Below are 14501 nucleotides of genomic sequence, written 5' to 3'. Positions count from 1 at the left end.
GCCCGGACCTGCCACCCACTCCTCGGGCCATGGGTGCCCTGGTCTGTGGTCCAGGCACAGGTGGGCGGCCAGGTGGGTCCGCCTGGGCCCAGCTCTACAGAGCTCACGCTTTTACATCAGACCCCAGGTCTAGAGGTGGAGAGACCGTAGGAGGCCCCCAACCTGGGTGCCAGCTAGATTCCCCAGTCCCGCTTGAGCAAAGCGCCCCGTTCTCTGGGGCTATGAGGCACTCGCCCTGTTCATGGAGCTGATTCTCCAGCCTCCATTGGGTTTTTTCTCGTCTCCACCAATTAGAACACAGGGGGAGGGTGAGCAATCTGTCCCCCCCAACTCCACCCACAGGGGACACTTTCTCCTGCTGAAAGAACCACAGTTTAAAAAATTTTATTGAAGTCTAGTTGATTTACAATGTTGTGTTAATTTCTGCTGTACAGCAAAGTGACTCAGTTACACACACATGCGTATTCCTTTCCATATTCTTTTCCATTATGGTTTATCCCAGGATAGTGAATGTAGTTCCCTGTACTCACAGCAGGACCTGTGGTTTATCCATCCTGTACACAACAGTTTGCATCTGCTGACCCCAAACTCCCATTACATCCCTCCCCAACCCCCTCCCCCTTGGCAACCACAAGTCTGATCTCTGTGTCTGTGAGTCTGTTTTTCTTTTGTAGATACAGAATTACGATTCTGTTCCCATTTCTATCCCCTCCCCATGTAATCTCATCTTCCTGCCGCAGGGGGCGCAGTGGGCCAGTCCAGCCGGGGGTCTGCAGCCCTGGGGTCTAGGGCTCAGGACCAGAGACGAGCCTCTGGGCACACAGCCGGTACCCCATCTGGTCACAGTTTAGGTCCTGCAGGGAGAACAGTGCGTCAGAGTGCAGAGAAGGGTTCCCAGTCCCGCGCTGGGGCAGGGCCCTCTCCCTGGGACTGGCGTGGAAGACGCAGCCCAGCGCCTGCAGCCCTCAGCGTCTGACGACAGGGGAAAACCGGCCTTCGGATGGAGAGCCGCAGATGGTCGACCAATGGCCGGGCTGAACCACTGAGTCACGGCATCCACACTCCACGCCCGCCCAGGGCTTCCCGTTTCCTGATGTGTGAGGTCATACATTTCCTTTCTTCTGTTAAAGCCAGTTTGAGTCAGAGTTTCTGTTTCTTGCAGCTGAAGGACCACCTATTTCCTTTCATGGCTAAAACCCATTTACCCACAGTCCTAGAACCATAAAAGCAAGAGTGCTACAGCCTCATGGGGCTTCAGGGATGAACTGCCAACGTCCCCAACCTTCCCGGTGGAGGGAACGCTGACAACGGGGCTCTTACTCCAGGCTCTGAGTCCCCCATGGATAGGAAATCGATGGACAGCTGCTTTAGCCCTGGTGTTTTTTGCTTAAAATGTCTTTCTTAAGAACTCTTGGTACGTTGAAATGTTATTTCTTAGGCCTATTAAAATATTAAGTGTGTGATATTGTCTCCTTGGATATTGAGTTTAGGAGCTGTAAACAAGGATTTGTGAAGAGCAATACAGTACCTCTCACTTAACATTATAAATATCCCCAAAGTGGGGTAAGGTAATAGTCAAAACACCGTGAGAACCCAGAAGAGGAAACAAAATCACATGCAAGGAAATACAAATTAAGATTATCTTAGATTTCTAGGACGCAGCCCTCTGTGCCAGCATGGAAGGAAGCCACATATAAAGAGCTGTAGGAAGAGAGAACGTGACCCTCATACCTCGAAGCCAGTCCAGCTTGGATTCCTGTGTAAAGACAGGCTTGCATGTTTAGATCATGTTCTTGTGCTCTCATCAAAAAGGTTATTTAGTTAAAAACAACAGGAATCATATCAAATCCACAAGAACTTACAAAGAATACACCTTCCTGGAAAAATTTACTTGAAAATATGTTTCAGCCACTGAGATAAGAAGCAAAAATGAGCTGAAGAAAGGGAAAGTCATCCATGGAAACACTGGCCAAGACCACTGAGACCAGTTTAAAAAAAGCAAAACTTCTAAATCTACCAAGTTCCAAAAAAAAAACCCTGCAAAATAGAAAATGAACAACAAAACTATCAGGAACAGAAACCCCAGATTAAATGAACAGAAGTCAAGAAGTTGAGGGCAGAGGGGTATGGCGGCAGGGAGGAGAATAAAGGGTCCTTCACGGCCTCTCTCCTGCACGTACGTACACACATGCAGACGCGTGCACACACAAAACCCACTTTGTACACTGTTTCAAAAGTGTAAATTAAAGAATTACTTTGAAATCTTGAATATACTCACTAGTATAATTTAAAATAGGATATGTGATTTTCCAAACACCAAAAGCATCAATAGCAAAGAAAATACAGTCCATTTACATGGGTTATGTTGACATGACAGGAAAAAGGAATGAAAAACAGAACCATAAACAAAAAAAGTGCACTGTGAGAAATCAGCTCTTCAGTTAGAGAACATGTTTTGTCCATGCTGTACAGTTCTCCAACTTTTGTATGTTTTCCCATAATTTCAGCCGTATTTTCTTACCACTTGCAGCATCATTGCCTTTTATTTTTCCTTAAATTGATTCACTTTTTAACTTAAAAACATAGTATAGCCTTTTCCTTAAGCAAAAATAACCACCAGGTCATGGATCTGCAGTATTTTCTTTTCCTAGTACACATTGAAACAAACAACCATTAAGATAAAAGCATTCAGTATAAAGAAGGTGTGGTACATATATACAACGGAATACTACTCAGCCATAAAAAAGAATGAAATCATGCCATTTGCAGCAACATGGATGGACCCAGAGATTATCATACTAAGTGAAGTAAGTCAGACAGAGAAAGACAAATACCATATGATATCACTTATATGTGGAATCTAAAATACGACACAAATGAACTTATCAACAAAACAGAAACAGACTCAGAGACATAGAGAACAGACTTGTGGTTGCCTAGGTGGGGGTAAGGGTCAGGGGTAGGGGTGAGGGATGGTTTGGGAGTTTGGGGTCAGCAGATGCAAACTATTATCTATAGGATGGATAAACAACAAGGGCCTACTGTAGAGCACAGGGAACTATATTCAGTATCCTGGGATAAACCATAATGGAAAAGAACATGAAAAAGAATATGTATGTATGACTGAGTCACTTGCTGCACAGGCAGAAATTAACACAACATTGTAAATCAACTGTACTTTAGTGAAAGAAATTTTAGAAAAAGATAAAAGCATTCATACACGGACTACCTAAAGTTATTTTCTAAATTACCAGTCATATATTCCACACTTGGGAAACACTTATCTTGGAAAATATTAATAAATAATATTTGATAAGTTCAATTCATTTTGTCTTTACTCATTACAATGAGTACCCAATAGAACATAGATGGTTTTAGCAGCAGGTGTGGCTTTTGAAATGTGAGGGGTTTTGTTTTGTCCTGGTTTTTTTCCCGTTGCGGAGCACAGGCTCCGGACGCGCAGGCTCAGCGGCCATGGCTCACGGGCCCAGCCGCTCTGCGGCATGTGGGATCCTCCCGGACCGGGGCACGAACCCGCGTCCCCTGCATCGGCAGGCGGACTCTCAACCACTGCGCCACCAGGGAAGCCCGAAATGTGAGGTTTTAAAAACAGAGCCCACGATGCTCCTTAAGGATGACACACTAAAAATCACCAAAAAATCAGAGCACACAAACTCATACTGAAACATAAAGAGCTGGAATCCCACTAAGGTTCTTTCTGTTGCTGCTGGAGCCCACGGCGTGTTCGTGGTGTGTCTGTGCTCAGGGGATCCCCCATGTCATGCTGAGGGCCTGAGCCCAGCTGCTGTGAGACCAGGATGGGCCATGCTGGGCATGTGGGGGCTGACCCTAAGCTCCGGCCCTCACGCTGCCTGGGGTCCCATCGTTGGCACCTTGGAGACAACTTGGAAGAGCCTGTGACCTTGTGAGAACCCACCCCCTGCCAGAAAGAGCTCAGGCTCAGGGGGAAGGAGGGTGTGTGTGTGTGTGTGTGTGTAAGTGTGAGGGTGTGCGTGCATGGGCGTGGCAGCGACAGAGCCCAGGGAGGGTGGTGTCACCGAGAGGGCAGAGGTGCAGGGCTGGGTGCTGCCCTCTGGCAGGACAGCGGCCTTCTCTCTGCCTCTGACGGGCCAGGCCTTTCTGGCCGCAGCGAGTCTGTGATACAGTTGGTGGCTGCCCACCCCTCCCCGGCCTCCGCCCCGGGTCACTCTTTGGGTTCCTTCCTCCCAGGCGTCCAGGGTGAAGGGAGAGCGTGTGAACATCCCTCCCAGCCCCTCACCCAGCGGGTAGCTCCCAGGGCACTGGGCTCCTTCGGGCTGTTCTCTGGGTTCTACGGGGAGGCTCCCCGGGTCTCTGGGAAGCATCTGAAGGTGGCCCACCTCAGTCCTCAGGACACGGCCGGGCACCAGGCTAAGGCCTGGAGCTGCCGTGGTCCCCGCTGGCAGCCTGTGCTTGAGGTAACTGGGCGGCCTCCTCTCTGCCCACCTCCCTGGGGGCACAGGACCACTGCCATCAGAACTCCTGGTGTGGCCCTGACAGCTTCAGACACTCTCCGAGCTCCTGAGGGCGACCTCAGGAAACTTCCAGAAGCTTCTGGAAGGGCAAGAAAGTTCCTTCTCACAGTTCGTCTTGTGGATCAGATGTCACCTCCTCGGACGGACCTTTTCTCCACCATCACATCTGTCCCCTCCAGGCCTCCTTCCTGATTTCTAGGACAAGCTATACTCTGCCCCTTCTCCCCCCATCTGGCCGCGTCCCCCAACCCCTCACACAAAGATGAGCCTACACCTCTTGCGGGGCTCCCATGGCAGCTCCCTCCTCACTGTGTGAACCCAAGTGTCCTGGGTCTGCCATAAATACTCAAGACATGAGGAGAGGAATGGTAAATAAAAATGAATTTCAAGGTGTTAAACAGTCTCGGGGTGGTTTCTTCCCTTCACTTCTCCCTGGTTCACTCGAATTTGTTTGAGCAAAACTTTGTTTTATTTTATTGCATGACGTTTACAGAAAATGCACATTATAAGATTAAAGTTAAAACATAAATAAAGGACTCAGAGGGAAGGGAAAGAAAAAAGTAACCCAGTAAAATAAGATCAGGGAGAAGAATAACAAACAAAAGAAATGTAAGTAAGCTTCTTCCCCACTCCTGAAGTTAGGCTGAAAATTTAATCAAGAGCTTCCTAGCTGCCAAAGCAAAAAGGAACACAAAGCTGGTCAGGAAAATACTGATCAGTTTTAAGATTTTTGCTCAATTTTGCTCTAAATACACTTTTAGAAAACTCTCCAGAGCACGGAGGTATGGGTCATAGTTTTCTCCACCTGGTGGGCTTTAGGGTGACCTTTTCCACTTTGTATATTTTTACACCTTCTACAATGAATGCTCTACAGTAAGCATGTCTGGGAGGCTCTACTGTTTTCTCATCAGTTATCCGTTGCCATAGCGACAACCACAGAGGAAACCACACGACCTCGGGAACAGTCGGTGCCACGTTCTTTGCTCACCAGTCTGGGCACCGCCATATGGGCAGTTCTGGGGTGAAGGCTCGGGGACACGCGTGTTTCGGGGTCTGCTGGGTGGCCTTGCTGGGCTCTGCTGAGCCCGGCACCGTCTGGAACGAGTGGCCGGCGTGGCTCAGCTCAGCCGGGTTCTCAGATAATCATCTCTGAGGAGGCGGCGCCGACAGCCCGGCGACCACGGGGACCTGGTTCTATTTTAAGGACCGTGAAGCCAGGCTCAGAAGCTGTGGTTGGAGTGTCGCGCTCTGAGAGCCGTGGCATTTTGCTAACTTATCCTGTCAAGGTGCCTGCACGGCGGGGACAAGGAAAACGCTACAGCACTGGGGGGCTGAGCGATGATACCACTGCTGCGCGCTAGGGCGGTGGTTGCGCCAGACGAGGTCAGTGTCACCCCGGCTGTTTTCCTCCGGAAGGAAGGGCTGGGGAGGACTCCCGGGCTGGCCTCTGCCGGAGCAGCCCGTTTTCTCAGACACTGTGGATGGGCGGAGCTGTGTCACTGGCCTCGGGCGGGTGCCAGGGCCACTGGACATCACCCGTGAGCCCCTCAGCAAACCAGCAAGAACACAGCAATCAGAAGGCCCCAATTCAAAACTGGCCGAAAGCTTAAAGCATCTGGACAGTCACTGAGGATGCATGTGTGGCCAGGGATCCCCTGAAAACCTTTCTACACCCCAGAAGATGTCACCTGAGTGGCTGTAGGAATATCCCAGAGGCAACCCAGGCTCCCTAACCCACTGCCCCCCACCCCACCCACCAGGGCCGCCTCCCTCTCCCAGGAGCCCCGCACAGCCAGCAGATGCCCCAAAGCACCAGTATTTTATCCAGGCTATGCCTTCCCAGGCCGGCACCCTTGGGAGCATGTACTGAACTTCACCTGGATGTTTCTTTCCTTGTGGGATAATCCCGTCTGCACCTTCTCCTGGGCCTGTTTTGTGGCCCAGCTCCAAGAATAGATTATGCCAGAGCATTGGGCACCTGCCCCGTGGCCTGGGAAGAGCCCCACTTTTCCTACTATCCCATGGGGACAGAGAGAGCAGGGGTGCAGGCATGGGCAGGCTGTTTATCCGACATATTTAGGGAGCTCTTCCAAACCGTCCTGGCTCAGTCTTGACTTTGGTGCTAAAACTCGGGAAGGGAGAGAGACAGAAGGAGGAAGCGGTGTGGGAGGAAAGCAGGTTTCAGAGAAGTCAAGTAATTGACCTGATGACACAGCTCACAAGGCTCAGAGCTGGGATTTAGACCCAGGCCGGCCTGACCGTAAAGCCAGTGTTCTCCACACTAGTGAAAGAAAAATAAGTGAGAGAAGGGAGCCATTAGCATCAATAACCCTGATTTCCTAAACTCTGATCCAGAGAAAACTGTGCAGATACCCTGGGGTCTAGGAATTCCCTCGCAAGCCCATTCATTCGTTCCTTCATGATCAGCGCGGGAGGGATAAAATGAGGAGTGTGACATCATGCAGTCCCAGTTTTAAAAGCTTAGAGCTAATTGAGAACATAAGACACACGTCTATAAAAGTCCAGCAACTTAAATGGGAAGCAGAACAGCAAGTCCCAACCACATGCAGCAGATGTGGTGACAATATTGGCTCATTAAAAAGCTGGGACCTGGGGCCACCCCAAGAACTTTATTTTCCTGATGTGAGAGTTCATTAACATGAAAAGTCTTTCAAAGATACACAAACGGCACATCTGCCTTATGCCCTTGAGGACTTGCCCTCATGGACAGCAGTGAGGTGTAGGGCTGACCGCTCTGGTGGGGCGGGTGCTGGGGAGTGTACAGGAACTCGAGGAGCAGAGCTGAGAGTCCCAGGGACTGGGGGCGGGTCTGATGGGGTTTGGGAGGGAGGGGCCCTGAAGACAGGACCACATCCCATTCTTCGTCATATTCCGAGTGCCAGGGAGGCTTTGGGCACCTGGAAACTGCCTGATTGTCTTTTAGGCAAATGCATTACATGTGCACGGGTTGGAATTCACCTGGCACGTTCCTGCAAGAATGAAACTCAATCACATCTACGGTACATCGGGTATGAACATCAGAACCCTCCCTTGATATGTTTGTTCCAAATAAGGCATTCTCTCCCAACAAGTCCTTGAAGTCTCCTAACAGGTTAGCTTAGGACTAGTTAATGACTACTTTTTTATGCAAAAGGAGCTTTGTTTTCTAAAAGAGTGTGTCCTTAGGATTAAAGGGGAAAGAAACTCTGGACCACCCCTAGGTTACCCAACAACGTGGCTAGGAGGCCATCGACTCAGGAACTGGACAGCCAGCGTTTCCCAGAGTTTCTGGAAGGCTCTCCTGAGGGAATAGGTGGGGTGGTGCCCGTGAGGGCTTGTCCGGTGCCACCATGTGCCAGACACGGGGCTAAGTCAGTGCTCTCTGTCTGCATTCCGATTCAGCTCACTCCACCTCCCACAACCTCTCCGTGCAGGCCTGGCCAAAGGAGGAGGAATTCTTGTTAAAAAGACAAGGAAGGTGTCAGTGGTCCCTGGGGTCTCCAGGACCAGCCCTCCACTGGGCCACTGGGCCCAGGAAGCCCCTTCCTCGGGCCTCAAAGTGGTTTTGCTGCATCCAGGGAGCCCAGCCCATCCTTTGAGGGACAGTGTGGCCCCCACAGCCCAGGGACTGGTCCAGTGCAGCCAGCCTGGCCCAAGGTCGGCCCAGTCAGCCCAGGTCAGCACCCAGCTCCTCCCGTGTTGTGGGCCCCTGACCACCCCCGGAGGAGGACCGACCACGGGGACATGTCCGCGGAGCCAGCCTGGCTCTCCAGCCTCCACCTGGGTGATGGATGCCTGGTCTGAGAGGACTGGGAAAAAAGAGGGAAAGAGAGAGAAGAGAAGGGAAGGGAAGGGAAGATAAGGGAAGATAAGAGAAGGAAAAAAGAAGACATCATCATGACAATGAAAACACAATGACCCAAAACCTATGGGATGCAGCAAAAGCAGTTCTAAGAGGGAAGTTTATAGCAATACAATCCTACCTCAAGAAAAAACAAACATCTCAAATAAACAACCCAACCTTACACCTAAAGCAATTAGAGGAAGAAGAACTAAAAACCCTAAAGTTAGCAGAAGGAAATAAATCATAAAGATCAGATCGGAAATAAGTGAAAAAGAAATGAACGAAATGATAGCAAAGAGCAATGAAACTAAGCTGGTTCTTTGAGAAGATAAACAAAATTGATAAAGCATTAGCCAGACTCATCAAGAAAAAAAGGGAGAGACTCAGATCAATAGAATTGGAAATGAAAAAGGAGGAGTAACAACTGACCCTGCAGGAATACAAAAGATCATGAGAGATTACTACAAGCAACTCTATGCCAATAAAACGGACAACCTGGAAGAAATGGACAAATTCTTAGAGAAGCACAACCTTCCGAGACTGAACCAGGAAGAAATAGAAAATATAAACAGACCAATCACAAGCACTGAAATTGAAACTGTGATTAAAAATCTTCCAACAAACAAAAGCCCAGGACCAGATGGCTTCACAGGCGAATTCTATCAAACATTTAGAGAAGAGCTAGTACCTATCCTTCTCAAACTCTTCCAAAATATAGCAGAGGGAGGAACACTCCCAAACTCATTCTACAAGACCACCATCACCCTGATACCTAAACCAGAGAAATATGCCACAAAAACTACAGACCAATACCACTGATGAACATAGATGCAAAAATCCTCAACAAAATATTAGCAAACAAAATCCAACAGCACATTAAAAGGATCATACACCATCATCAAGTGGGGTTTATCCCAGGAGTGCAAGGATTCTTCAATATACGCAAATCAATGTGATAGACCATATTAACAAACTGAAGAATAAAAACCATATGATCATCTCAATAGATGCAGAGAAAGTTTCAACAAAATTCAACACCCATTTATGATAAAAAAAAAAAACCCTCCAGAAAGTAGGCATAGAGGGAACCTACCTCAACATAATAAAGGCCATATATGACAAACCCATAGCAACATCATTCTCAATGATGAAACACTGAAACCATTTCTGCTAAGATCAGGAACAAGACAAGGTTGCCCACTCTCACCACTATTATTCAACATAGTTTTGGAAGTTTTAGCCACAGCAATCAGAGAAGAAAAGGAAATAAAAGGAATACAAATCAGAAAGGAAGAAGTAAAACTGTCACTGTTTGCAGATGACATGATACTATACATAGAGAATCCTAAAGATGCTACCAGAAAACTACTAGAGCTAATCAATGAATTTGGTAAAGTATCAGGATACAAAATTAATGCACAGAAATCTCTTGCATTCCTATACACTAATGATGAAAAATCTGAAAGAGAAATTAGGGAAGCACTCCTATTTACCATTGCAAAAAAAAGAGCAAAATACCTAGGAATAAACCTATCTAAGGAGACAAAAGACCTATATGCAGAAAACTATAAGACACTGATGAAAGAAATTAAAGATGATATAAACAGATGGAGACATATACAATATTCTTGGATGGGAAGAATCAACACTATGAAAATGACTATACTACCCAAAGCAATCTACAGATTCAGTGCAACCCCTATCAAACCACCAATGGTATCTTTCACAGGACAAAAAATTTCTCAATTTGTATGGAAACACAAAAGACCCTGAATAGCCAAAACAATCTTGAGAAAGAAAAATGGAGCTGGAGGAATCAGGCTCCAGGAATTCAGACTATACTCCAAAGCTACAGTAATCAAGAAAGTATGGTACTGGCACAAAAACAGAAATATAGATCAATAGAACAGGATAGAAAGCCCAGTGATAAACTCACGCCCATATGGTCACCTTATTTTTGATAAAGGAGGCAAGAATATACGATGGAGAAAAGACAGCCTCTTTAATAAGTGGTGCTGGGAAAACTGGACAGCTACATGTAAAAGAATTAAATTAGAACACTCTCTAACACCATACACAAAAATAACTCAAAATGGATTAAAGACCTAAATGTAAGGCCAGACACTATCAAACTCTTAGAGGAAAACATAGGTAGAACACTCCATGACATAAATCACAGCAAGATCCTTTTTGACCCACCTCCTAGAGAAATGGAAATAAAAACAAAAATAAACAAATGGGACCTAATGAAACTTCAAAGCTCTTGCGCAGCAAAGGAAACCATAAACAAGATGAAAAGACAACCCTCAGAATGGGAGAAAATATTTGCAAATGAAACAACTGACAAAGGATTAATCTCCAAAACATACAATCAACTCATGCAGCTCAATATCAAAAAGCAAACAACCCAATCCAAAAATGGGCAGAAGACCTAAATAGACATTTCTCCAAAGAAGATATACAGCTTGCCAACAAACACATGAAAAGATGCTCAACATCACCAATCATTAGAGAAATGCAAATCAAAACTACAATGAGGTATCACCTCACAAAGGTCAGAATGGCCATCATCAAAAAGTCTACAAACAGTAAATGCTGGAGAGGGTGTGGAGAAAAGGGAACCCTCCTGCACTGTTGGTGGGAATGTAAATTGATACAGCCACTATGGAGAACAGTATGGAGTTTCCTCAAAAAACTAAAAATAGAATTACCATATGACCCAGCAATCCCACTACTGGGCATATACCCTGAGAAAACCATAATTCAAAAAGAGTCATGTACCACAGTGTTCATTGAAGCACTATTTACAATACCCAGGACACTGAAGCAACCTAAGTGTCCATTGACAGAAGAATGGATAAAGAAGATGTGGCACATATATACAATGGAATATTACTCAGCCACAAAAAGAAACGAAACTGAGTTATTTGTAGTGAGGTGGATGGACCTAGAGACTGTCATACAGAGTGAAGTAAGTCAGAAAGAGAAAAACAAATACCATATGCTAACACATATATATGGAATCTAAAAAAAAAAAAAAAAAAAGTGGTTCTGAAGAACCTAGGGGCAGGACAGGAATAAAGATGCAGACGTAGAGAATGGACTTGAGGACACGGGGAGGGGGAAGGGTAGGCTGGGACAAAGTGAGAGTGTGGCATGGACATATATACACTACCAAACGTAAAATATAGCTAGTAAAAGTAAAAAAAACGTAAAAGATAGCTAGTGGGAAGCAGCCACATAGCACAGGGAGATCAGCTTGGTGCTTTGTGACCACCTAGAGGGGTGGGATAGGGAGGGAGGGAGGGAGATGCAAGAGGGAGGAGTTATGGGGATATATGTCTATGTGTAGCTGATTCACTTTGTTATACAGCAGAAGCTAACACACCATTGTAAAGCAATTATACTCCAATAAAGATGTTAAATAAACAAATAATTAATTTAAAAGAAAAACAAAAGACAAGGAAGATGACAACCAGAAACGCTGAGGACTACATCTCAGCTCAGAGGGACTCTCTGGGCCTGCAGCAAACCAGCTCTGCCTGTCGGCCCGGTGTCGTCATGCGATGATTCAGGGCTTTGTATCGTCCTCGCCTGTCTACTCATGAAAGCTCATCAGAGAAAGACAGCACGCAATTATCTCCCTCCAGTTTCAGTCCTGTCTCTGTGCGTTCCGTCCAGCTGGAATGATACACATGTGCCCTGAGCGTCTTCCCGACGCAAGCGCTTCACGAATAATGATTTAGCTTTGCGGGGAGTATGGGATCTGTGCTCATAGATGACACACAGGACACATTCTTCTGCTTCCTTACCTGGGGGACACAATCACCCTGGGTCCCTTGCGCCTAAGTGCCTCTCAAGCTCGGGCTTTCCCCGTGGGCCAAGGTCACTGTCACCGTTCAGCATCACATATCAGGCACCCGCCAGCTGGGATTCAGCGACACCGGAGGAAGACGTAAGAGCCTCTTTCTCTGCATTTCAAGAAAAAGCTATTAAAGAAACACATAAATAAATCCTCAGCATCTGGAATTTGCATAAAACCAAGGAAGAAAAGTGGAATTCTAGAAGGTTGGTTGGAAATTTAAGTGTCACGTCAGGTTTCAGGGGCTTGGGGTGTTGTTCTGAACTTCCATAGTTTTCACTTTGATGGCGTTATTAAATACTAGAAAAAACCCAGCATGACACAACCAAAATTAAGCAGGAAGTTTGGGTTTCCATGTACAAATTGAATAATAGGCACCATGTCTAGATAATGCGAATTTCTCAGTGAAAGATGGAATACGAAATCTAATCAATTTCATCAATCATTTTCAAAATGAGCCTTTTTAAATTCGAACCTATTGCAAGGGGTGTGCCCCTCTGGGTCCCCAAATGCAGTCTATTAATAGAAGCTCGGAACGACGGGAGAGGTGAAGAGTGACAGCATGAGAACATTAGCTGAATATTTCGGTTTTCCTCTTGGCAGGTGAAGGTTGCTGGGGAATCGGGGACAGAAGGGGCGTTCGGGGCGGGGGGGGGGGGGGCGGTCAGGCTCAGCTCCACGCTGCCCTGTGGAACAGGTCTAATGGCTCTGAACCTCTTCGCTCCTTTGCTGCTGTGAGACTGAGCTGATTAACTGTGGGGAGGGCGTATTTCCCCTCCCCAGGCATGGGGTTACTGAATGTGCTTTCTCTTTCTTTCTACTGTAACCCCCTATTTATCAACCTCCCTACTTCTAGTTATTTTCCCAGCCCAAATAGCTCCTTGCTGTATGCAGTCGATAGAGCCAGACGGCGTGTTTTCATTTCTCCTATGAGCGTGGGCCCAGCGTGATGGCAGGCCCATCGCCACGATCACCCGAGGCCGTATTCTCCCCTTTCAAGTGTGAAAGGCCCAGATCACACAGCTACCACATAAGCAGCAGACTTGGGTTTGGAATCCACGTCTTTCTTCGCTTTCCATGGCTTATTTCCATTAGAACTCGCTAACTGCATTTGTATTAATGCGTTCATTCAGTGCGTGTTATTGCCTCCTACGAGTCAGGCACTGCCATGAGCCAGATAGAATAACCCCTCGCCTCATGGATTTTACGCTCTAGCAAGAGAGACAGATAAAGACCGTGAAACGGGCACACGGACAGGATGTGGATGGTGGCACAGTCCGCCAGGCCGGGCGAGGGCAAGGGGAGCTGTGGACGGTTGCAATTTTCAATAAGGCGGCCAGGGTAGGCCTCACTGCAGAGTGACAGCTGAGCAAGGACTTGAAGGTGGGGGATTAGCACGGGGCTATGGGGGGGGGCTTCCAGGTGGAGGGAGGGGCATCGCCAGGCCCCAGGTGGGAGCCCCCATGTGCAGCAAGTCAGTGTGCAGGGGGGAGCGGGGAGGGGCAGCAGGGGGGAGGGGGAGGGGCGGCAGAGGGGAGCGGGGAGGGGCGGCGGGGGGGAGCGGGGAGGGGCGGCGGGGGGGAGCGGGGAGGGGCGGCGGGGGGGAGCGGGGAGGGGCGGCGGGGGGGGAGCGGGGAGGGGCAGCGGGGGGGGAGCGGGGAGGGGCAGCAGGGAGGAAAGTCCAGGTTAGAGAGCGGAGCCCCGGAGGCGCTGGACAGCTGTGAGGCCATTGGCTTTCATTCTAATTCACTGCAAGTTCCCTGGCTGCTTTGTGGGGAATCAATTCTGGGGGGCAAGTCACTCAGTGGAAAGACTGATACAGAAGCCCCTTCCAGCCATGCTGGCAGAAAACGACGGTGGCGGGAAAGGTGGAAGGAGTGTGAAGTCCGGACCTGACTGTTGAAGGGGAGCCACTTTCCCAAAGACAGGATGTGGGTGGTGGGGGGGACCAGGTAGGCTCTCACCTGGGCAGCTGGAAGGAGTGCTGGGGCCTGGCTGTGGGTGGACCAGGAATCCCCTAGAAACGCCATGAGCCGTCCTGCAGGGCGTCCATCAGCATCTAGAGGGGAGGAGAGGAAAGAAGGGCTGAGGTCAGGGGCCGAGAGGGGACAGCCAAGGCGACTGAGTGTCCAGGGGGGTGGACGCCACGGGGGAGGGTCTGGGGAAGGGAGTGGTCGAGCGCACTGAATGCTGTCGGGACCTTCCCTAAGAGGAAGCCTAGGAACGGATCGTCACAGAAATTGCTTTTAAATTTTAAATTATTTAGCATACATAAAGGGGC

General features: G+C 48.2%; 1 long non-coding RNA gene across 2 annotated transcripts; it reads right to left on the bottom strand.

The window, feature by feature from the left end:
* Positions 1–400: 400 nt before the first annotated feature.
* On the bottom strand, positions 401–14497 carry LOC309972013. Of its 2 annotated transcripts, none has more exons than XR_014326778.1 (3): positions 14185–14497; positions 12171–12347; positions 401–854 (listed from the first exon to the last, which is right to left on the bottom strand). It is a non-coding gene; the product is annotated as an uncharacterized lncRNA (long non-coding RNA). The 2 variants fall into 2 exon arrangements; XR_014326779.1 differs by lacking the exon at positions 401–854 and adding an exon at positions 11934–12039.
* Positions 14498–14501: the final 4 nt, after the last annotated feature.

Source organism: Leucopleurus acutus (genome assembly GCF_964270905.1).
Source record: "Leucopleurus acutus genome assembly, chromosome: 15".
NCBI classification, from domain to species: domain Eukaryota; kingdom Metazoa; phylum Chordata; class Mammalia; order Artiodactyla; family Delphinidae; genus Leucopleurus; species Leucopleurus acutus.
This window is presented reverse-complemented; position numbering and strand designations above follow the sequence as displayed.